Raw genomic sequence first — 23,373 nt, forward strand, 5'->3', positions numbered from 1 at the left:
TTTAGGGCCTAAAAATACTGCCCTTGGCTGTAAAACTAGAAAAGGCTGAAAGTCAACCTCATGACGTGGGGTCAGTAGAACACGTGTTTATTCTCATGGCTGGGAGGAGGCATGGGTGAACACTGCTTGCCTGCAACCCACTGAACTATTTACAAAACAAGGGCGCATGAAGTAGCCATGACTCATGCGTACAACTAGGCTTTCTCTGCTCTTCATTCAAGAGCCACCCACTCTTAAAAACCAGCGCGGGGAAGCTTAGCACATGCGCGTGCTAGTCTTCGACAAGAAACAATGGACCCTTTCATGTCTCGTCACCTTCTGGGAAGAAAAGTGGGCCACCGCGCCATGGGAAAAATATGAAGGAAACACCAGCCCAATGCACGTGGAAAACAGCGTTTACATCATGGGTGAGGATAGAGGAGAAGGAGGAGGAGCGTGCAGGACAAGAGTTTGAGATCTCACACTGGTAAATAAAAGAGAATCCTACCAGCTCTGGCAACCACTGCCATCTGGAATTCCATTTTTTTTTTCGCCGAGTACACACAATGGTGGATGAGACAATGTGGCAATTAGCACATGTTGGCACATGAAGAACACAAGATAACAAAAATAAAAGAAATGACATCCCAACCTGCCATCAAATTACTCCGAGATAAAAAGAATACATAACATTGATATTCCATAGTCAAGCAACCAGCCCAGTCTTATTAACATAACTGCACGACTGCATAGAAAATAAGCAGACCAGATAAAATATGAGATAGACCATGGTTTTTACTGGAGGACAATTATGTTGCAGGTTTATTCAAGCAGTTAATGGGTCAACTCACGAGGCCTTCAAAAGCAGCCACAGAGGACCCAACCTAAGCTGGCTGCTAACCTTATGAACCAACAAGCTTCAGTGCTAATGAGTTTACTCCGAACTTGGAGAAAACAGTGCGGGAAAATGTAGCTACTGCCAAAGAAGGAGTGATTACTAATGTATGAGGGATTATAGTGGCACCATCGCTTTCTCTGGGGACCTGAGAACTTGTAGAGGGATTGCCATGTAGCTACCCTTCTTTTGGGCATATTTTCTTGTCTGATTTTAAGCACCACAACCATTGGATAGCTGTGTAACCCCACCTACAAATCATAAAACTGTACATACAAAAAAGAAATCAAGATCACAAAGAGCATGCACATTAATCCTATGTGTAAGCAGAAGAGGGGGGTTCACTGCATGCTTTCAAAGAAGCTGGAAGGAAGTCTCAGCAAGAAGTGAAGCCTCCAGGCCCCAAACTAAGCGACCTAACCAGGAGGAGGGGTCAGAATGGTCATACAACACAACTTCAGTCATGCTAAAGCTCTACTATTGAGCCACCCAGGAGAGGTGAAACAGGAATACAGCGCTACGCTACTGTCCGCTAATGGTTTCTCTTTGCAGGAGATGTGGGCAGCCACAAACGAATGAAGAAGAAATACCTTCTCCAGATCTTTGTTAAAGTGTTTAATGGTGACTGATGACAAATGGAGGTTACACTGTGAGTTGTCACAGCTGGCGGTCCCAGGAGATATGGTAAGCTTGAGACATACTTATGCTCTGGTGGCCAATACCGTTTTGGATAGATGCCACTGACAGCTTTCCTTTGCTTTGCTTCTATTTGGGTGGGAACTTCATTTGGTTACCCTGGACAAGGCTTTATCTTGGGCCCCTGATGCATCACATCCTGGCTTCCAAGAAGAATCAAAGAAGGCCAAAGAGAATCTTTAGCAAGAGCCTCACATTCAAGACCATTCTTGCAATCAAAAGGTGGAGAAGCAGCACATGGAGAATAACGCCAGACCACTCCAACAGTAACACTTCTCTCAGAAAGGTTTCTGTTGTAAATTGCCTTTTTTGCAGAGTTATCCACAAACTTTTTGCCTTCTTCCTCCTATCTTTTCAGGTCTGTTTTTGCTGGTTTATTGTCTCTGCACACTTTACCACTGCTAATCAGTGCTAAAGTGCAAGTGCTCCCTATATAAATTTTACTGTTGATTGGTTTATTCATGATTGGCATATTTGATTTACTGGTAAGTCCCTAGTAAAGTGCACCAGAGGTGCCCAGGGCCTGTAAATCAAATGCTACTAGTGGGTCTGCAGCACTGACTGTGCCACTCACATAAGTAGCCCTGTAAACATGGCTCAGACCTGCCCCTGCACCGTTTGTGTGTGCAGTTTTAAACTGCCTATTCGACTTGGCAAGTGTACCCACTTGCCAGGCCTAAACCTTCCCTTTTACTACTTGTGAGGCACCCCTAAGGTAGGCCCTAGGTAGCCCCATGTGCATGGGGCAGAGTATTTAAAAGGTAGGACATGTATTGGTGTGTTTTACATGTCCTAACAATGAAATACAGACAACATAGTTTTTCACTGTTGTAAGGCCTATCCCCCTCACAGGTTAACATGGGGCTGTCTTTAAATAACTTTAAAGCGCAGATTTCATTTGAGGGAAGATAGAAATATGGAGTTTAGGGTCTCTGAACTCACAATTTAAAAATACATCTTTTAGAGAAGTTGGTTTTTGGATTGTGAGTTTGAAAATGCCAGTTTTAGAAAGTATGCATTGTTCTTGCTTAAGCCATTCTGTGACTCTGCCTGCTGTGGATTCCCCGTTTGGGACAGTTTGACAGTTGGGCTGTTTACACCTCTCCTCCAGACAGTGACACAAAGGGAGCTGGGGTGTAGCATGCATATCCTGATGAACCACCTGTGCTGAGAGGGAGAGGAGGAGTCGTCACTCACACCTGAAAGGGCTGTGTCTGCCCTCACACAATGCAGTCTCCAACCCCCTGGTGTGTGTCTGGGGCCTGGCCTGGACAAGGAAGGATCTTGCAAACATCAAAGGCAGAAAGGGGTATAAGTAGTACACCCAAAACCCCAGACTTTTAGAATCTTTCTGGAACCAAGAGGAACCTCTGCCCAGAAGAAGAGCTGAAGGAGGAGTACTGTCCCTTTGCTGTGTTGTTTGTTGGACTGACCTGCAGTTACTGCTTCTGCCTGACAAGAGTGCAAAGGGTGAACTTTGCTCTGTGTACTGCTTGAGAAAGTTCTCCAAGAGCTTGGAGTGGAGCTTGCCTCCTGTTGGAAGTCTCACGGACACCAAAGACTTCGGTTTCCTCGACCTGCAGGACTGTGAACTGTGCGTCTTGTGCTGTTCAAGAGGAGAAACCACCACGACGACGCCAACGACGCTGCTGGCCTGCACTGTGACCTGCTGACGCCGCACAGAGCCGCAATGCCCCGTTTCGCACCGCAACCCTGGTCTCACGATGCAGTCATTGGATGACCTCACCGAGACGATGCTCGCACCACGACCTGTGGGCTCCACACTCCAGCATCGCCTGCTCGCACCGCAGCCTGGGCATCCCCGATAATGATGCTCCTACTGATACCAGCGCCGCTGCCTGCACCGTGGCCTGTGGACACCACTCGTGAGGTACACGAAGCACCATCCCATCCTGCACCGCAGCCCCGGTCCGCCGACGCCACCACCATCGACTCCAGTGTCGTCACCAGGCATCCCTGCCTGCACCGTGGCCTGTGGACACAGCTCATTGGGGTCACGAAGCATCATCCCGTCCTGCACTGCCGGCTTGAGCCTACAGACAACAGCGCTTCAGCAATGATGACGACTCTGTGTGCACCGTGATCTGGTGACACCGCAGTTCACACAGCCTCACTTCACACCGCAGCCCTGGTCTCACCAACACCGTTGGACGCCGCCACCGAGCCGCTACCTGCACCGTGACCTGTGGGCACCAGACGTCGCATAGTCCCACTTCGCACTACAGCCCTGACGGCATCCACACCAGCACTCCTGACTTCATCAGCCCAGAGTTCAATCTGCAACACGTGTGACTTCAAGGGCCCGACGATCCCTGCACCGACTCCAGAACCAACACTGAGACACCAGCGACACCATTCTCCAGAGCTCACCGCAAGGGTCACGATGCCCTGCAATTTCAAAAGCACTGTTTTCGGGTCTCCCCGACACCGTAGCTGGTGTGCCGCAGCCGGTCTGAACTGTTGGTTTTGTTGATCAAGACACTGTGTTAGCCCCAGGTAAAGCTATCGACTTCAAGGAACTGTATTTTTGAGTAAATCTTGCAAAATTTATATTTTAACACTGTATGTTAGATTTTTATCGTTTTACTCTTGTTTTACACAGATAAATATTGGCTATTTTTCTAAAACTGGTGTGGTGTCCTTTTGTAGTGTTTTCATTTATTACTGGGTGTTATGTGCAAATACTTTACACATTGCTTCTGAGATAAGCCTGACTGCTAGTGCCAAGCTACCAAGGGGGTGATCAGGGGTTATCTGAGTGGGTATCTCCCTTATCCTGACTAGAGTGAGGGTCCCTACATGGACAGGGTGCAAACCCACTGCCAACTAGAGACCCCATATCTAACAGTTTCTATTTACATTCAGGTTGCAAAGTGTGTGCACTTCAAAGTGCACTTGCACTTCTGCCTGGATGCAAACAAGTGGAACATGGAAGCCCCCCATTAAGAGAACAAAAGGGAGATTGCTGAATTATTCAGTTCTCTTTCTCAAGACGATTGCTTGAGCACTTGAAGAAACCACTAGATATATGGCTGAGAACCAAAACACAATACTCTGATGGGTAGAAGATTGTTGGTGGAAATTAGTGCCCCCTTAGTTTTACTAAAGAACATAGGCACCAAGCAACATTTTCTTGCTGTGCAGGGATGGTGGAGAAAGCTTTTAGACAAGTAACGGATTAAGAGAGTTTCTTAGAGAACACCTGGTTGTAGACTTAGAGAAAAACCATGGCATCACCTCAATGCTGTAATAAGGTGCCAGATGGGTGAAAGGCAGACTAAGAAAATCTGATTTCTGGGCCCTTCAAATTATGTGACTTAAGACTGCTTCAAAAAAGAGAATATAGACAGACTGAGACACCTACCCCTTCGAAGTGCCATTGGTACCTGCATGCCCCACTATTTTAAAAGGTGTTTCAGAAAATGTACCCTTTTTCTGGTAAATTGTAACCACATGATTTGGCATTGGGATATCATAACACAACGGTTGCCCAACACTGCACTGATGAAAGGTGGACTTTCTGATGACCAAAAGAAGACTTTGCCACATTTAAAATATCTGTGGGTGGTGAAACCTATGTAAGGCCCTTATTAATTTGAAGGGTTTCAAGACTGGGTTTGAAGGAATAGCATCTAAGAACAGGGCCATATTAGACTCTGGGTAACATGTGGCCAGCTGTTTTTCGTTGAACTCCAGAATCAGCTATTACCCAACAAAGAAAAAGTCAATATTCGTCTCCAAATGCTACTCTGTAAGGGTTGATTAACTCACCCAAGTTGACAAGGATTATCTACTCCTAAATCCATGTCTCCAGCAGCAGTTTTGATATGCCCTCAAGGAGAACTGAGCAGAAAAGGGTAAATACATTCTGCTGCCCATCTCTCAGAGCATACAAACTATCTCCAGAGCCATATTGGTAAGACAGGAGAAAACCCTCTATATCCGATTGCCTAGTGAAAGTTCATAGAGGCATTTTGGTAAATCTTCTTGCCAATGAATTACTCCTTATGGAGAGCAGTTGAAGTCAGAGATGTTGGGCTCTTGCATCTGTTCAGGGCTGTTGCAACCACAGCACTGTGCCAATGGATAAGTAACCATGCAGACACTCTGCCCTGTGACATGCCTTGCTTCATGTTTACTTTCTTACTGAATAATGAAGTGGAGGTGGGCTTTAAGTTTTCTTATTGGCCTTGGATACACATACACAGACCTCTAAAGGTACCTTAGACCTCTCAAGGAACCATAGTGCTTCTGTTGCCATCAGTGCAGATGCAGTTTCCTCAAACCCCAGGTGGAATCTCAAAGAAGTCTTGACCTTCAAGCTCTCCGTTATGTTTTCCCCTTACTTGTCAGAGTCTATGTGAGGATCCTCTAAGGTGCTGGTTAGAGTGCCAGCACATGGCATGGATGGTAACTTGATTTGATATAGAAGTAATGGGTGCAATGCTTGAATTAATCTCAGCAACTGGTAATGCTACCATTCAGAAGGGACGTGGTCTGACAGTTCGGGCTGGGCCTTTTGGAGCAGGAAAAATGCTGGTCTGTATAGGATTGCTCCCCTTCTGAAGTAGTACATTTGACAAAAAACAATGGACTGGAATGAGGTTGAAGGGACGGTCAGTGGCTGAGACTATGGCATGCATTCCACATTTAATCTTGTGTTTTAGTGTAACGCCCTGTGTGTGATGGATATGCCTAGACATTGAATCTTATGGCACAGAGAGCACGGAACCAAACAGCACATTACTGATGAGACCCAACTAGGCTGAAACCAGAATAGGTTGCTTATGTTCCTGCTCAGAGGGGATGTGGCCCGGCACTTCGAGCAGCACTGTTCCCATTCAAGCATTACCAAGACTGATTTGTATATTGTTGCTCCAGAGTGACTCCCTGGATTAAAAACGATGGTCTGCAATTGGCCCAAAAGTTTGCATCTGGCTTAGACATATGCAAGCATTCCATCCATCACCTCTTTTAGTTTAATTCAACTGATTACCTATCAATTGTGTAGATCAATCTGCCAAATTCATGTTTGGGGTGACATGCCGAATAGCTCTTGCTAAATTAACATTCATAGCAGTAAGTACTGACGGCCACCGGAGGTATCTGTAATAGGATGTTGACCCATCCGGCCATATTCCAGAATATCTACCTTTCTGTAAATAAAACAAAGGGAATAGAGCAGAGAATGTGGCGGTGAAGCAACCCAATAATTCATAGTAGTCAAGTTAGGAATAGGTAGCTGTACACAATTTAATATGCCCTTTTCATTGTTTTCGTTTCTTAAATAGTAATATCTTAATTTTCTTTCTTGCAAAGGCTTCAAGTCATTTACTTTTCCTTATGATTCTATTATCTAGTCTTTTTTATCTTGACACTTACTAATACTGTTTCCCATCACACTGTGTTTCAATGTTACATTGTGTGGTCAAAGAAAGGCTAAGAGGTAAGAGCACAGCTTAGGGACCAGGGTTAGGGTTAGGGGCTATGGGTAAGAGCATCAGATTGGGGTTAAGGTTATCACAAGATTATGGACTAGTACTGAGGTAAATTCTATCAGAAGGCAATGTTGAGGCAAGGCTATTTTACATGCAATTGGCAGGCTGATGAGGTAATAGTACTGGAGGAAAAAGTGACAAGTTAGTGGCAGATGAAGGAGTGGTAGAGACAAAGACGCGTTCAATGATTAAAATGTATTTTATACTTAAAGCTACATGTATGCAGTCAACTGTACAATCCAACTCTTGCGCATAGCCATAGCATTGCCTTCAATGCACCTAGACATCAAAGCCAGCCTCCTTATTACACAGGTTATTCACCTGATATCTTTAACAACAAGGACTGGGGCATTGGCAGCGGGTACTCGCCATATGCTTAAGTTATTACCTACATCCATGTGTGCCACCTGATTGGCGCAATTCCTTGCCATCATGGTATACTGTGCGAAAGATATCATCCTTTAATGTGAAATGGCTCAGTCTGCTGTCGCTTCTCTTGTCCACCGGGACCTATTGGCCTCAACAATGGGTTAATAAGTAGACAGCCCAGAGCACAGCCACACTAACAGGTAATACACATACTCAAAGACTGGGTCCACGACACCACTTATCTCCGACTTGTTAGTTCTACAGGTACATGTTTTCTGTGCATCAAATCCTACAAAAAGTAAAGTGGATGAAAGAGGGTATTGCCTAGTAACTCAAATAATGATTTGGAGATCCGAAAGGTGATGAAAACGCGGGAAGGCCTGGGCTTTAAGCACACAGAGGGAGACCTATTATTGATCTAAAGATGGGTAGACAGTGCTTCTGTGCAATAGCTGAAGGGTGACTACTATTATCTAAGACTATTCGTGCAAGTCAAATCCTGGTCCCGCTATTTTCTTAGACCTTTTAGTCGATCACTGCTCCAGCCATGCCAATGGACAACGCAGTCTCAGGTCTTCTCTTTTACCTTCAGCAACTAAAACCTACTCAAGCGAGAACGACGGATGAGCAATAACTACTGGAATTCAAAATATAACCAAACAAAGAAACTGCAGCATGACCATATGAAACCCACAACACTCAAAGCGAAAATGAATTTGTGTATGTGTGTGATATTTGTATAGCGCAAATCTAGTCAAAGGCAGAATAGCACTGAACAAAATCAAACGGCAGGCACCGATGGGAGAGGTGGGAACTTCAAACTTCTATTGGGGAGGCAAAGTGGCAATGTGCACTCTTTATAGTTATGTTCAGTAGAAATCTGATGCCCACTTGTGTTAATGTGAGACAGCTTTTCTAAATATGAGAAACTGAGTTTATGAGCCTTATACCATCAAGATTAACAATTTGTCTTCTGTCTTAAAATCAGACATGAGGATTCGTCTTGTGAAACTTGACAGACCATTAGTCAACGCCATTTGTGTTTCTGTCTCATATGCTTCCCTACCCTCAGGCTTATTCCTGCCCTCATCCTTTATATGCTGTCTAGAGGCGGGCGAACCACTAAAAGCTCGAGCCAGGCTCGATCCTGATGCCAGGTTCTGGCTGAGGTCCTGTTGGACCCTTGAACCTAAAGCGAGCCAAGCTTTTATATGGCTTCTGTCTACCACCTACACTCTACCCTCATGCACCAAGAATGAGAGACAAACCAATGAACTTAGATTTAAAATGGGAAACACAAAGTGATACTCATCTTGTGGCTAGTTGTATAAGGAGGGACTAGAAATCTTGGGATCAATCCCAGACTCCTTGCTTCCTAAAGCTGCGTGATCCTTGACAAATATTGTTATTTTACTTAGCCTCCTTTTTTATTACATATGAGAACACCTTCAAATATGCGTGGGTAGGATGTGCGCTGTATGAAATCTTCGTGTGTTTGATTAAATAGATTACAATGTTGCGCCACCTAAGAATGTAGGCTGGTTATTATAGTGTACACATGACAAGTGATTTGACCGTTATTTCACCAATGACATGGTTGTCGGGATGGGGGGACGGGTTGAAGAGAAGAGAAGGCAGGAATGTTTAAAAACTATTGGTTTTATTAAATGCCGCTCCATGCAGGGATATAGTCCGCTGTATTAAGGTGAAAGGCTTCCACATGTTGAAAACACTTTTTTGAATTTTGAAGACACATTTTTTTTTTGTATTTTTACATGATGCTCGTTTTATGATTTACATGTCAAATATCTTCTGGGCTCTTAGACGCCAGCCAGATCCTTGGCTCCGCTCTCCGTGTTAATTTGTTAACTCGCCCACTTCTAATGCTCTCTGGAGCCTACATCATGGAAGTAGACAAGCTGACTTGCCCAAGTGCTAAAGAATACCTGATACACCACTGAGCACCAACAAAGGATTGAAGACAATCCCTATAAACAAATATATAATATCTAACAGCAAGATAGCGCTGAGAGGTAGGCACCAGTTGCTGACATCGATCTAAATCGGTAAACCAGATGTTCAAACTCCAGAAGGGACGGCTCAGTCATTCATCCTTCCCAGATACATGATCGGCGTTACCAGTATTTTTACCATTGTTAAAAATCTCTCCCTAGGAAAACAAAACTAAATAGGAGCAAGTAAAGAGGGATCAGTGGACTAAGCAGGCAATCTGTCTTGCCAGCCAAACAAAAAGCATTACATAACGATGAGAACAGCGAAAACAGGTTATCTTCATGCTTTGATATCCTTTTAACCTAGAAATCACTCGCTCAACTGGGTTCCCAGTTTAGATGTGTGCAGATGATAGAAAGCCTATTCTACCGTGAAAAAGGCCAGATATTACAAACGCCTGTTGTGCTTTTTTTTTGGTAACTCGCAGTATCTGACTGAACATCTGGCTGCAAGAAACCTCGTTTCATAAACATAGGCACGGGCAGGCAGGGACTGCCATGAAAAACAAGGCTAGCGTTTACCTGAGGGCTTCTGCTGCCGAGAACAAGAGACTTGAAAGGGCGGGTAGGTTTGAAGTTTTGCACACTGCTCCAAGAACAGCACACATTTTACTTCACAGCAAATAAAAAATAAATATTTTGGTTAGAATTTGGAATGCTTTGTTAACAGGGAAAAATAAGTAGGAATAAAAAACAGTAAATTAAATCATAACCCGAGGGTCAGGCAACACTCAGAACAAGTTTTGGCGGCGCGGTCAGGTTTTCATGCAAAGTTTTTTTTAATGGAAGTTTTTCTGCAATTTATATTTAGTTTTATGCTTTATTTTTAGTTGTGCTGTTGAACTGTTAGGTAGCATTGCATGTGTGATGTTTTGGTATCTGGTCTAGAGTAGCATAATGGCAATAAGCTGCTGAATATTTTTTGTTTGGTAGGATATAGGGGGTCATTCCAATGTTGGCGGGCGGCGGAGGCCGCCCGCCAGAATTCCCCCCTCCGAAATACCGCGCCGCGGTCAAAAGACCGCGGCGGGTATTACAAGTTTTCCCCTGGGCTGGCGGGCGGTTGCTGAAAAACCGCCCGCCAGCCCAGGGGAAAACGACCTTCCCACGAGGATGCCGGCTCGTAATCGAGCCGGCGGAGTGGGAAGGTGCGACGGGTGCAGTGGCACCCATCGCGTATTTCAGTGTCTGCAAGGCAGACACTGAAATACTTTGCGGGGCCCTCTTACGGGGGCCCCTGCCGTGCCCATGCCATTGGCATGGGCACGGCAGGGGCCCCCAGGGGCCCCGCGACCCCCCGTACCGCCATCCTGTTCATGGCGGCTTTCCCGCCATGAACAGGATGGCGGTAGGGGGGGTCGGAATCCTCATGGCTGCGGAGCGCGCTCCGCAGCCATGGAGGATTCAACGAGCAGCGGAAAGTCGGCGGGAGACCGCTGACTTTCCGCTTCTGACCGCGGCTGAACCGCCGCGGTCAGAATGCTCGTTGGAGCACCGCCAGCCTGTTGGCGGTGCTCCCGTGGTCGGTGGCCCTGGCGGCCACCGGCCGCCAGGTTCAGAATGACCCTCATAGGCCCTCATTCTGACCTCGGCGGTCTTTTCGCAAGACCGCCGAGTTTCCGCCGCGGTGAAGACCGCCGACCGCGGCGGTATGCCGCTGTGCGCATTCCGACCGCTGGGAGCATTCCGCCGGGAAACCGCCGGCAGCCAGACTGGCGGTCGGCGGGAAAGTGGAGACTGGTCAACCTCCACCGCCACGCCAGCAGAACACCGCCCCCAGAATTACGACCCACATTTCTGTGTGGCGGTCTTCTGTTGGCGGTGTGCTGTCGGCGGTCACGTCCCTATGGCTCCCGTCGCCTCCCGGAGGACCAACGCACAAGGTAAGTTGATCGTCCGTGAGGGGAGGGGGTGGGGGGGTGTTGTGTGATGTGTGCGTGCATGGGGGTGTGCAGATGTGCATGTTGGGGTGCGTGCATGTCGGGGTGCGTGTATGTGCATTTCGGGGTGGGGGTGGGGAGGGGGTTCGTACCACCTCTGGGGGATGGCAGGGGGGTGGAGGGGGTGGGGGGAGGACTCGGGGGGGCAGTGGGGGGGACCCCTATCAGTGCCAGGGAAGGAATTCCCGGGCCCCGATAGTGCCTACCGCCATGGTTCGCATGGCGGTTCCCGACCGCCAGAAACCGCGGCGGTAAGCAGGGTCATGATACGGGTGGCGGTCTTGGGGCGACCGCCGGGCCGGAGTGCGCAAACTCCAGCCCGTCGGTCATGACCGCTGTGGCGGTCGGAGTGGGGAAGTGGCGGTCGATCGCGGCGGTGGCCGCCCCGGTCAGAATGCCATTTTTTGGACCGCCGGTCTGTTCGCGGTCCGACCGCCGCCTCTCCGCCGACCGCCAAGGTCAGAATGAGGGCCATAGGCCCTCATTCTGACCTCGGCGGTCTTTTCGCAAGACCGCCGAGTTACCGCCGCGGTGAAGACCGCCGACCGCGGCGGTATGCCGCTGTGCGCATTCCGACCGCTGGGAGCGTTCCGCCGGGAAACCACCGGCAGCCAGACTGGCGGTCGGCGGGAAAGTGGAGACTGATCAACCTCCACCGCCACGCCAGCAGAACACCGCCCCCAGAATTACGACCCACATTTCTGTGTGGCGGTCTTCTGTTGGCGGTGTGCTGTCGGCGGTCACGTCCCTATGGCTCCCGTCGCCTCCCGGAGGACCAACGCACAAGGTAAGTTGATCGTCCGTGAGGGGAGGGGGTGGGGGGGTGTTGTGTGATGTGTGCGTGCATGGGGGTGTGCAGATGTGCATGTTGGGGTGCGTGCATGTCGGGGTGCGTGTATGTGCACTTCGGGGTGGGGGTGGGGAGGGGGTTCGTACCACCTCTGGGGGGTGGCAGGGGGGTGGAGGGGGTGGGGGGAGGACTCGGGGGGCAGTGGGGGGTGGGGTGGGACCCCTATCAGTGCCAGGGAAGGAATTCCCGGGCCCCGATAGTGCCTACCGCCATGGTTCGCATGGCGGTTCCCGACCGCCAGAAACCGCGGCGGTAAGCAGGGTCATGATACGGGTGGCGGTTTTGGGGCGACCGCCGGGCCGGAGTGCGCAAACTCCAGCCCGTCGGTCATGACCGCTGTGGCGGTCGGAGTGGGGAAGTGGCGGTCGATCGCGGCGGTGACTGCCGCGGTCAGAATGCCATTTTTTGGACCGCCAGTCTGTTCGCGGTCCGACCGCCGCCTCTCCGCCGACCGCCAAGGTCAGAATGAGGGCCATAGTGTCTTAAGTAATGTTTGCCATTATGACACGTTTCGGAACTGTATGTAGTGGATTTTGTTGTTTGTGCACTGTTGTTGTCTGAGAGAAGGAATTGAGTGCTTTGATTTAATAGTAATTGTTACCTGTTATAGGAAAGCTAGCGCATGGCACAAAGCACAGTATTTCAATACTAAAAATAGGAAATTGCTTAATTTATTACGGTTATGGCAAGAAACAGGCACTTCTGCTGGAGAGGAATGTCGTTTGATCTTTCCTTCACTGGGATTTCATAATAAGATGGCCAACATATTAGAACTCCACTCCAGTTTGGTAGCCGAACACAAACACATATTGCGTGGATCCATTTCTGCATGCAGCCCCTTTCTACTAGATGATTTGCTGTTCTGGGGATCAGCCCCTTCATGCCAGAAGGTTCCTGTTCGGAGACTAGACCAGTCCCCTCCTGTCAGCTAGTTCCTGTCTTGCCAGTATGTAAGAGCGTCTGATCAGGATCTCATCGTGTTGCCACTCCCCTGGAATGCCCCCGTAACTGGACTCTCCACCCCTGTCCCAGCCCTGTCTTAACTCAGATCGAAAACTTCAGCCTTCAAAGATCTGGCTTACAAACAGAATCCCGGCACCTTAAAGTTCGTTTTTTTTGTTTTTAGGCCTTTTCTTCCTGATGCTGTAATACACTACTTTCTAAAGGGCATCCTTTCTGTATCTAATATTACACCTGTTGCACAGTGTGGCTAAAAGCGGTCGCCAGTTCCTCAGAACTTCAAAGTGGTGAATAACTGATTCTCTACATCAAGCCCTTGACATCACTGCCTTTCAATACAACATTATAAGTGAGACAAAATGGTAAACATGTTATAATTTCTATAGTGTTGTAGGGTATCTGTGGGGAAAGGCCTTTTCCCTGTAGTTTTTCAAGCCTCATGTTTATATAATAATACTTTTATTCACAGTTATGTACGAGCAGGTGCAATACGGTCTCTGGGCTTTAGTCTCACATCAGTGGTACACATTGCAGGTACTAGAAAGATGCAATGGTGGCAGTAAGCCAGGTTTTCAGCTGCTGCTTCACCTTGCCCAGAGTTGGCAGTGTTGGAGCAGATATGCTAATATGAGAAAATTCTAATCTTTTGCGTATACATACTAATGAGAAATATTGATAAACGGAACTGATAATTGAAAATAACATGTAATGAGTAGAATGTGCCCACAGGGGGTGGTTACCATATGCGTTAACAATACTAAAATAATGTGAAATATTAATTTGTCATAATTAATGGTATAATCTATGTTTTATGATGCTTCATATTCTTAACTTAGCCACACTAGAGGCCTGGTCGGCGCTGGGCCTTGCTTGCTAAAACGTGGAGACGCGATGAGCTGACGCAGACTGGAACTGGAGAGAAGGACCTTGAACCGCACAAAGTTCAGACGGACTCTGCTAGAATTTTCTGCAAATGTACCAGAGAACAGGAAAAATGATGATGACAATTTGATACAATTATCTGTAGAGTAGGCTAAACGTACTTTCCCAGGACTCAACAATAGAGGCACTGACTAAAAGACTGTGGGCAACAATTTTGTTACCTGAAGAGCCGGATGATGTTCTCATCGACAGAAGGACCAATCATATTAATGGAACTTGATGCTTGAACCGACGCAAACAAGTGGCAAACAAAAACTATAGGTTGGAATCATAACCCCTGATGAGGTTGACCAATTAGCAATTTGTGGGATGGACTGAGAGACCCTAATAAAAAGTCATGACAAGGGGAGAGAGCAGAGAGGCGAAAGTTGATGACGTCAGGAGACTCTGTCCGAAGTGCTGATAATTGGGCTTACTCTCCGTAAGCCTGATACTTGCTGATGACTGATGACCTGGAGACGAAGACTGACTCGTTGCTCATCTATCTCGGATAGGTAGCTATAAAAATGAGACAGACTAATGCATGCTTTTTCTTCTAGGTACCAACTGCGCTGTTTTAAATGTTTTTCTCTTTTAGATAGATTTTTCCAAATTAATGATTTTTGTTCAAATTGTTTTTGCATGAAGACCCACATGCTGATGCTAATTTTGGGTTAGGTAGGCTGACAAACGGTGACTTAACGGTGACAGAAGACTGACCGACTTGCATTGCTGAATTATTCAAATGTTAAAGAATTTGCTGACTTATGTTGATGCTTGTAATTGTTTATTAATAACTCTTGGTGACTAGTTGCTTATGATGCTAATAATAAAGTTTGATTAATAATAAAGTTGAATAAAGGTTTTGATTAGAATTGTAACTAATAGGGAATAAAAATGATTAACTTTGGATAAGAGTGATGGTATTTTTCTTATTAGATAGGGCTTTTATGGTGTTTTCCTTATTGATTGAATGTATCTAGATTAATCCATTGGTTACTGCTTGACTAGGATACTCCATGCGATCCAAAACGTTCATCAACCTATACGCGCCCCCTTGTAAGTTTACTTACCAAGGACAAGGCGCGCTAGCAGCGGTTCACATAACAGTGAGACCCAAGTCTTACGCACTGATAATATGTTAAAAGGTTTCAGCAGCTCTAAGTTGAATAAGATAAGATGGCCATTTTACCAAAACAACATAATAAAGTGTTGGCAAGCTCTGGCCTCTCTTATTTAGAACTGGGCCGCATATGCAGACATACAAAATGTGAATTAGATTGAGAAGGCGAGGTAGTAGACAAGGGGGCACAGATAGGGGAAGGTGATTAGATCTGCATTATCACATGATTGAAGGTGCCTGGTAACAATAAAACAAGAGAAGAAAAGAGCATTAGATGTATCTAGTATGATAATCCTCATCACCAGAAGTACTCTTGTATTACAGCCCTGCACTGGAAAGATCCCAAAAAACACTTAAAAAAAAAAAAACACAAAATGTGCTACCACCGATGCTCACCCCTTCCCTGCATCATATTTAAGACACACAGTATGGCTGCAACTTTACTTAAGTTTTATTTGGGCAGAAGAATAAAATAAGTGTAGACTTTAGGCCCTGGTAAAAGTAGCCTGCCATTAGAAAAATACTTCAGCCACATTTCAAAATTTCTAAATTCACAAAATCACTGAAGCACTCACATTTCTTAAACAGAGCTGGCCTTAACTGCTTTGGCCTACTACCAACTTCCTGTTGTCCTCATGGGCTGACCCTGCATTAATTCAGCAAATAATCAAAAAAGCATGTACGATTACAACCCACATTCAGCCCTACCCCAACCTATCACAAACCTACTTCCCAAGTAGCACCACGCCGACTCAGAACTTCTGCTATCGCGACAATCCCCCGCACCTCACACCCCTGCATGCTTAAAGAGACCGCATCTTATGGCTGGGCTAACCTCGCTCAAAAACACAACCTGCTACACCGCAGCAGCTTTCTCCTGACTTCAAGCCCGTGAGCTCGAGCGCTTAAGAAATCCACCCCAGCTTTCCCAAGAGATTCCTCCACATAGCTCTCTACCAAAACACCACATGATAGCAATCCCTCTGTCGCCTTTCAGTGAACCTGACATTCAGACAGCTCCTGATTAGATTACAAGCATGAGTTATCTGGAAAACATGCCGGAATGCAGCCACAGCCCTGAGTGAAATAGGCACAGTTAAAAACACAAAAGTGATAACTAGAGCAGAACGACATAACGGTTAAAAAATTCAAGAGAAGGAAACACGGCCTTCCCTTTTCTCAGCGTGAACGGCCTCATTTTCCTACAGTGCACACTTTAGGCACTTGAATACTGCTGAGAAAAACCAAGGAGAATGGGCCGAGTTCCAAGTAAAAAGTAAACAAACATCAAGCTTCCCGCTACGCCGTCACCCTGCAAAACATGAGAAACCCGCAATGTCAGTTCAGCCGCCATTTTAACATCTGGCATTAGGAAGGATGTGGAAAGAGGTCCTGATTGCACGAATCAAGGCGCCTTGAATGGAATGACGTAGAAAGAGCCATCTGACGGTCGATCACATACAAAAGCGCCTCCCACTGACACTCGTGGTATTACGTCGATTTCTGCTGCAAGAAATTTAACGATATTTTGCCACAAAAATACTTGTCGAAGGCTTACCTGATGTTGAGCTCAAATGAGCACCTCCCCAGCTCAGCAACAGAACACCCAGCCAAGCCCTGCATCTGAGTCCTCCCCGGGCTGCTGTCTGTGGTTTATCATTACGTCACCTACAAAAAGGAATAATGGGTTAGAAAACAGGTTTCCCTTTACCTTCAACAACTGATTAATTATACGAATATGACAAAAGCTTTCAGTGCAAATGAATATAAACAACATTGACAAACACTGTGAAATCCACAACCACAAGGCCCACTTTGAAGTGAACACACTGACTATAAAAATATGGCACATGTGAACTTTAGAAAATATTCTAACCTTCCCTATCCAAACCACAAAGAATGTGCCCATTTAAAATGTATGCCATATTGTTTCCAGAAATTATTTGGGATAGTTAGTTTTGAAAGATAACCTGGCTCCTTTAGCCACTTATGCATGGCTTGCCTTAGAGCTCACAAGATTAACCTTCTTGTGGAGTGGTATAGGTTACACACACACTGACGTTATGTTCTTTCTTGGTGTGCTTTATTTCTCCAGTGCTTTCTTATGCCATGTAAGCATCCTATGTATGGGGCTTATTCAAGGAACCTGTCTAAAATCTGGCAGTCACCTGAGGCATTCTGCTCAGTTTCTTCATTTCATTTGTTGATGTAGTGGGGAAGGAAGTGTGGGAAGTTATGTGGGATGCAGTAAAAATAGCCCATTCCTTTTGAAGTTGCATAAGACCTTCCTCAACGGAATCACATCGAACTAGGCGCAACAGTAGAACTTTCCCTAGAATTTTCCATTTGTGTGGTTTGGTGTAGATCCATTCATTTGTTTTAGAAACAGATGCCGAGTAAACAAGTGTTGTGTGGGCTCTGAAGATTAGTTTTAAGTATATCTTGATCATAAATTTGTAAATCATTAATAGATCAGGATCTGAAGAGGATCAGAGCCTAAAAAAATGGAAAAATATTAAAATCTGACTGGACAAAGGAATATTGTTTTTCATCATCCTTTTCAGTACACGTGGATCCGAGATATCCGATTGCCATGACTGAAAAAAGTTAACATCATCATATAACAAGAGGGATTCATGATTACCGAGTTGCAGAAAATATAATTGAAATATCATGGACTGACCCCAGGTAGGATCCGGGGGATTACATAGGGGCTCAAACTGCCCTGAAAATGTAAGAAACCCGACAGTTGCAAAAGGACTGAAGTGCATGAGCAGGCTTTGCAACCAAAGGACATTACCTAAGAACTGCCCGGTCACCTCTAAAAGCAGAAGTGTTACACACAGGAGCAGCTCAATGATGAGGCCTTGTGCTCGGAGCGGGCCTGAGACAGGACCTCGTGCTTAAAGCACACTGGTTACAACTAAAGTGTGCTCTAGTCTCAGCAAAAAATTCATAGTCGCCTAGAAGCCATGGTGGGAGGGATGAAGTGTGTATTGGGCTTCATAATTGGTAGATTGAGTTTTTTTAGTGTTGTACCATAATCCTAATTTCCTTTCAACTAAAGTTTACAACTTTCTTTTTTGCTCTTCTCAATCAAAGTCCTTAATTTTCCCTACCACACCTTTTTCAGAGAATACCTATTACAGGTAAACAATTCTCTTTGTTGACTACACATCATAGTGGAATATGAGCCCCTCTGGAGGTATGGATTAATCAAAATTAAAATTGAAAAATTCTATTTTGTCCTATGCGTTTGCATCTTTTGAAACATTTGTAACATTTTTTATTTTTTTTCAGAAGCCCAATGTTTGCTAGTCATTTATTTGTCAGTCTTCAGCTGAAGTTCCCTCTTTAGTTGGAAGCCTCAGCTTAAAACCAGCATTGAAATATGTGGTATGCAAGAAGTCAACAGGATGGCAGCATGTTGGTGTGTTGGTCTGCAGGTACTCCCAATCCAAGGTGTTCAGGGTGTGAGGCATGGTCCCATGTAACATTAAATCCAGGCGCAAGTAAGGTTGGTAATACTTGAAAAGTTTTGTTGTTTGGCCCAGGGCCTTGTTTGAGCTTTTGTAAAATGTATGTCACTTGTAGTCCAGATAGGAGGAGTTCAGAAGGACAGCCTTAAGAGCTTCCTCCAAAACAAAGATGACATCTGTGCTCATGTTTTGGCCTCTCTCACATGTATATCTGGGTATTTGGGTCTGGGTGATGTAGTGTAATTAAGTCAACCATTTCTTGCTACTGCCCCCCCATTACAGTGGTAAATTATGCAGTGATTGCAATTACAAAAAAAACCCTCACAAAATGTATCCACTTTGTTTAACCCTGCACAGATTGGTCAGAGGTGCAAAATGTTGCAGGGGAGGGGTCTCAAAACAGAGATGCGTCTATACATTTCTTATCTTATTGTTTTGTAAAAGTCGAGCGAAAAACAGCAAAACTGAAAGTTAGCAAATTTTACATCTGTACAGATGTCACTTTCTTCTGTGTTGTTTTTGTACTACTGGTCCCATTACATTCAAAACTTTTGCTATATTTTGCCATACAAAATGCTTGAAAATCTGTCCACGAACAGCAAATAGTCTATCCACAGGCTACTTGGAGATGAAGATTGTCTTGGCTGATCATGTTTGAAGAATGTGGGCTAATGTTCTCAGCATTCGACTTGCACACCTGAGGTATTGTCAGCTACATAATCACTGGAGAGGACATCAGGACTCATCCCAAGTGAGGAAAATGCTATCATTCATCACAAAAACGACCTCCTTTGTGGATCTGCGGGTATCAAAACAAAGGGCCAGATTTACAAAGAATGCAGTTGGTAAAATTGTCCCAAATTGTGCGCAAACTTTTACCAAATCTTTTTTGTTTTCGTGAACCTACTTATGTACCAATAGGTTGGTTCCCATAAACCAGATGCATAGTGGATCGCTATGCACCCTACCTCTAGAATATTAATGAGGTAATACAAAATGTGACCCACTATAAATTGTTCCCATCACACGGATGGTGACCTGCTGAGGTCAGAAGACCACCATGTCTGTGACTGCTTTTAAATAAAGCAGTCTTATTTTTTTTAAAGCAACAAGTTTTCCTTAAAGGAAAATGGGATGCATTTAAAAACAAAAAAATGAAATGTTAACATTTTTTAAGACTAGGCCATTGTCCTTGGGACCACTGCCCACTCTTCGAAAATGTTTTTCTCAACATTCACAAAAGGTATTTCAACAATATTAGAGGTGCAAACTGGATAGAGATTTTTCGAACTAACCATAGCCACCTTTAGTGTAAGTATTATCGGTGAACACACATTATAACATAAACATAGTCCCATAAAATGAGCTATTTAGAACAATCACACAAAAAAGAATTCACACATTTACACTGCAGTGAAGAGACCGAATTCCTTGTTTTCTCACCAAGTACAACCTAGCTAACTTGAGACATCATTTGCTGCCTCACAGATCCCAGGTTGTTTTACAGAGGGAAAGCACTGGGCCCATAATAACAAGGTCTTTTTAATGATATATCAGTTCACTGCATGGATGCAACCCTTGGAGCATTAATACTTATTAAACCCCTTTTTCATAATTTCTATACATGAAATAGAAGGATGGATGAACCAGGGGTTTCCAATCTTTTCTATAATAAGAGCTACTTAAGCTGAATGAAAATTATCCCGTGTTACTAATAATATTAGTGTTGTAATCGTGATCACAATAGGCAAGATTTACATTAGTGCCCATCTTATGCATTATTACGAATAGTGATCACCTTGGTGCATCAGGCAGAGCTGCTAGCAATAACGTAAAAATGCCTTGGATGCCTGTACATGGGTAATACATAAAGGCCATAGCTGCAATACCCCTGGAATCAAGGTAGTAATATTAGTGGTATCTCTCCCCATGCAGGACGATTTATCCCTCAAATATCTGCTTTAAATATATTTTGGGAAATTAACAATTTTTTTTCCTAAACATCAGCTGATGAGTTTCTTTAATGCACAAAGTTCGGCACTGAACTAATGCTTTTAGTTTTGATATGCGTATATTATTTCAATAAAGCAAAGGCTTTTAATTTAGTAGGCTGGGCTGCTCACAGGAGAGATACTTATAACGAGCCAGAGAGCTACCAGTAGTTCGCAAGCTACTCGTTGTAGAAGCCTGGAGTTAAACATATGTGGATATCTGCAAAGAATAATATGCGGTTTATTTTCATTATTGGAGAACGGGGCATCATGGCATACTCAAGGCCACTCCTCACAATCAGTAATGCTACTTGCATATTGCACTTGGTAAATCTGCATATATACTAATATACACACAGATATTACCACTATATATTAAATGCTTCAATACGCTGACAGACTGAAACAATTAATTCCAAACACATATTTCATAAGAATGATAATTTGTGTAAAAACGTCATTGCTGTGAATTCTGGAATTCATCAGAGGGGCAGTGAAGCCTTGGCCTATCTTTCTTCTGACCTTCTAATTAGTTTCTAAGCACAACAATGCATGTGGATGCTAAGAGCATCAGAACACACTGCCTGCACTGTTTCCATACAGGGTAACTAATCCCCTGAATATTCTACCACAATCAGCCCATTGTTAACTGAGCATTGCAACTGCATCTTCAAAAACACTTCTATGGACAAACGTTCTTAACACAGTCAACAGATTGTTTTAAACTAGTACAGAAACCAGAGGGAATCCCCTTATTAGTAAGGCAGAATTAAGCATAAGCCTCGACCCTATTTCTTAATTCTAGGATTCCAGAAGGTTCCCTCTAATGGTACATTTCCATGATTAATAGCTCACAAGAAGCAACCTTCACCACCTAGCCACCAGGGTTATTGTACATTTATTACCTGTAAATAAATTCCTAAATTTACTTTGTGAGTCTGACACACCTCCCTCTCCCCCGCCCTACATGTTTACCTTGCCTGTGTATTATCAGCACTTATTTACTTCTGAAAACTTAGCCAGTGCCAACTCTCTCCATGCAAGTTCCCTGATTTCATTCTTACGTTTGAAAAAGTTTGGTGGGTTTTGAGAATTCCACTGGTGATGGCAACATTACCAGTGTGAGTGAATCTAAAGATTACTCTTGGGCGCAAATATTCAGAATGAACAATAAAATGATGTCCAAACCAAGTAAATGTCCGAATTACTTCTTAAGAATTGCTGACCTTTTTGCCATACCTTTTGGAAATGAAAAGCATTCGATGATCTACGCCTCGAACAATATCTATCGTTCTGTTTGAATATTTCATTCACCGTAGACAAGTAAGACAAGCGTGGTGTAGTAGAAAAAAACTGCTTCCTATCCTTTACAGCTGTCAAGGAGGAGTGATTTAATGCGGTACCTTTGTCCCATGGAATCTGAGGGGCTGCAATACTCTGCTTCTCCCACTGAAATTTCCAATCTGCACACACGAGTCCAAATGACTTTGCTTCCTGTAATTTTCAATAAAACTACCTTTTTTGAATACTCACAAGTACAGATAGCTGAAATAGATGTATGATGAGGTTTCTTCAGCTCCAAGCAGATTTCATCTGCCTCAACCACTGGTTTGATATGATAGTGTAAATATAAAAAAGTCATCTGTTTCTGCACTAGGGAGGCAGCAAGAATTTGCAAGGTAGGACCCTGTAGGCTTGACACATACACAAGTGAAGGTGTGTGTTGTGGGGTGGCAAGATGACCCTTTAGTACATCAAGAAGAGGCCGAACACTGGGATAGATTTTTAATAGGTTTGAATAGAGCGTTGATTAGATCTTGGCTACATAGCAATCCAAACAGTATACGTTTCACAGCCTCACTGTTTCTGAATCCTTATCTCTTCAGGTCTGGGAGACCTCTTCTTGGTCGAGCGTTGCTTGGCGAGTCCTCATCTCCATGCTTGCTGGAGAGTTTCCTCCATATGTTTTACACTGGTGACTCTTGACCCTCCCACTCTGGCGTCCTCTAGTTGTCCTCGGCATCCTCTAACAAATCTGTAAGTATGCAAGTTTGACTCCATCTCCTCCTCCATAGCTTTCTTCTCTTCCTACCTTCGCTTACTCTCATCCTTCTTCTCTGTTAATTTCTCCCTGTACTAATCTGCCTTTTCTTTCCTTGGATGCCGTGCTGGTCCCACAAGTCATTGTAAGTACTTTCCTACCTCCTTATGACAGTGTGTACAACTATAAATATTCTTGTATAATCCACCATACGGGTGAGGAACCACGTATTGATTACAATCTCATTATTTTATTTTTAAGTGTTGTTTGATTAAAATTGGTTTTAAAAAAACAGCAAAGGACGAGGAAGAAAGTTCAAAACAGGCCGACATCTGACACAGAGGCTCGGGTACAACTCCAGGGCCAGGATGGAATTAATCAAATATAATCTACTTGCCCAGGAACACAACTAAAATTAAAGGTGGGCTACAACTACCTGTTTTAACCTATATTCTTTTTTGGGCGAGGCAGAGAGGTGTTTGAGGGCCCAAGTAAAGGCATTTAACAGGGATTCTAACCAAAAAGAGTACGTTTGGTAATAAATTCCCTGCAGCAGCAGGTCAAAGGCCGTTTCAGCATCCAATAAGAGACCTAATGG

At 44.7% G+C, this 23,373-nt stretch overlaps 1 protein-coding gene across 1 annotated transcript in view; it reads right to left on the minus strand.

Annotated features, from left to right (window-relative positions):
- BACH2 (BTB domain and CNC homolog 2) overlaps window positions 1–23,373 on the minus strand; it is a 524,494-nt gene that overhangs the window by 384,358 nt on the left and 116,763 nt on the right. The window contains exon 2 of the mRNA XM_069235503.1: window positions 16,823–16,932. The gene's annotated coding sequence lies outside the window, so the exon portion shown is untranslated. The remainder of the gene's footprint in view (window positions 1–16,822; window positions 16,933–23,373) is intronic.

Source organism: Pleurodeles waltl, chromosome 5 (genome assembly GCF_031143425.1).
Source record: "Pleurodeles waltl isolate 20211129_DDA chromosome 5, aPleWal1.hap1.20221129, whole genome shotgun sequence".
Taxonomy (NCBI): domain Eukaryota; kingdom Metazoa; phylum Chordata; class Amphibia; order Caudata; family Salamandridae; genus Pleurodeles; species Pleurodeles waltl.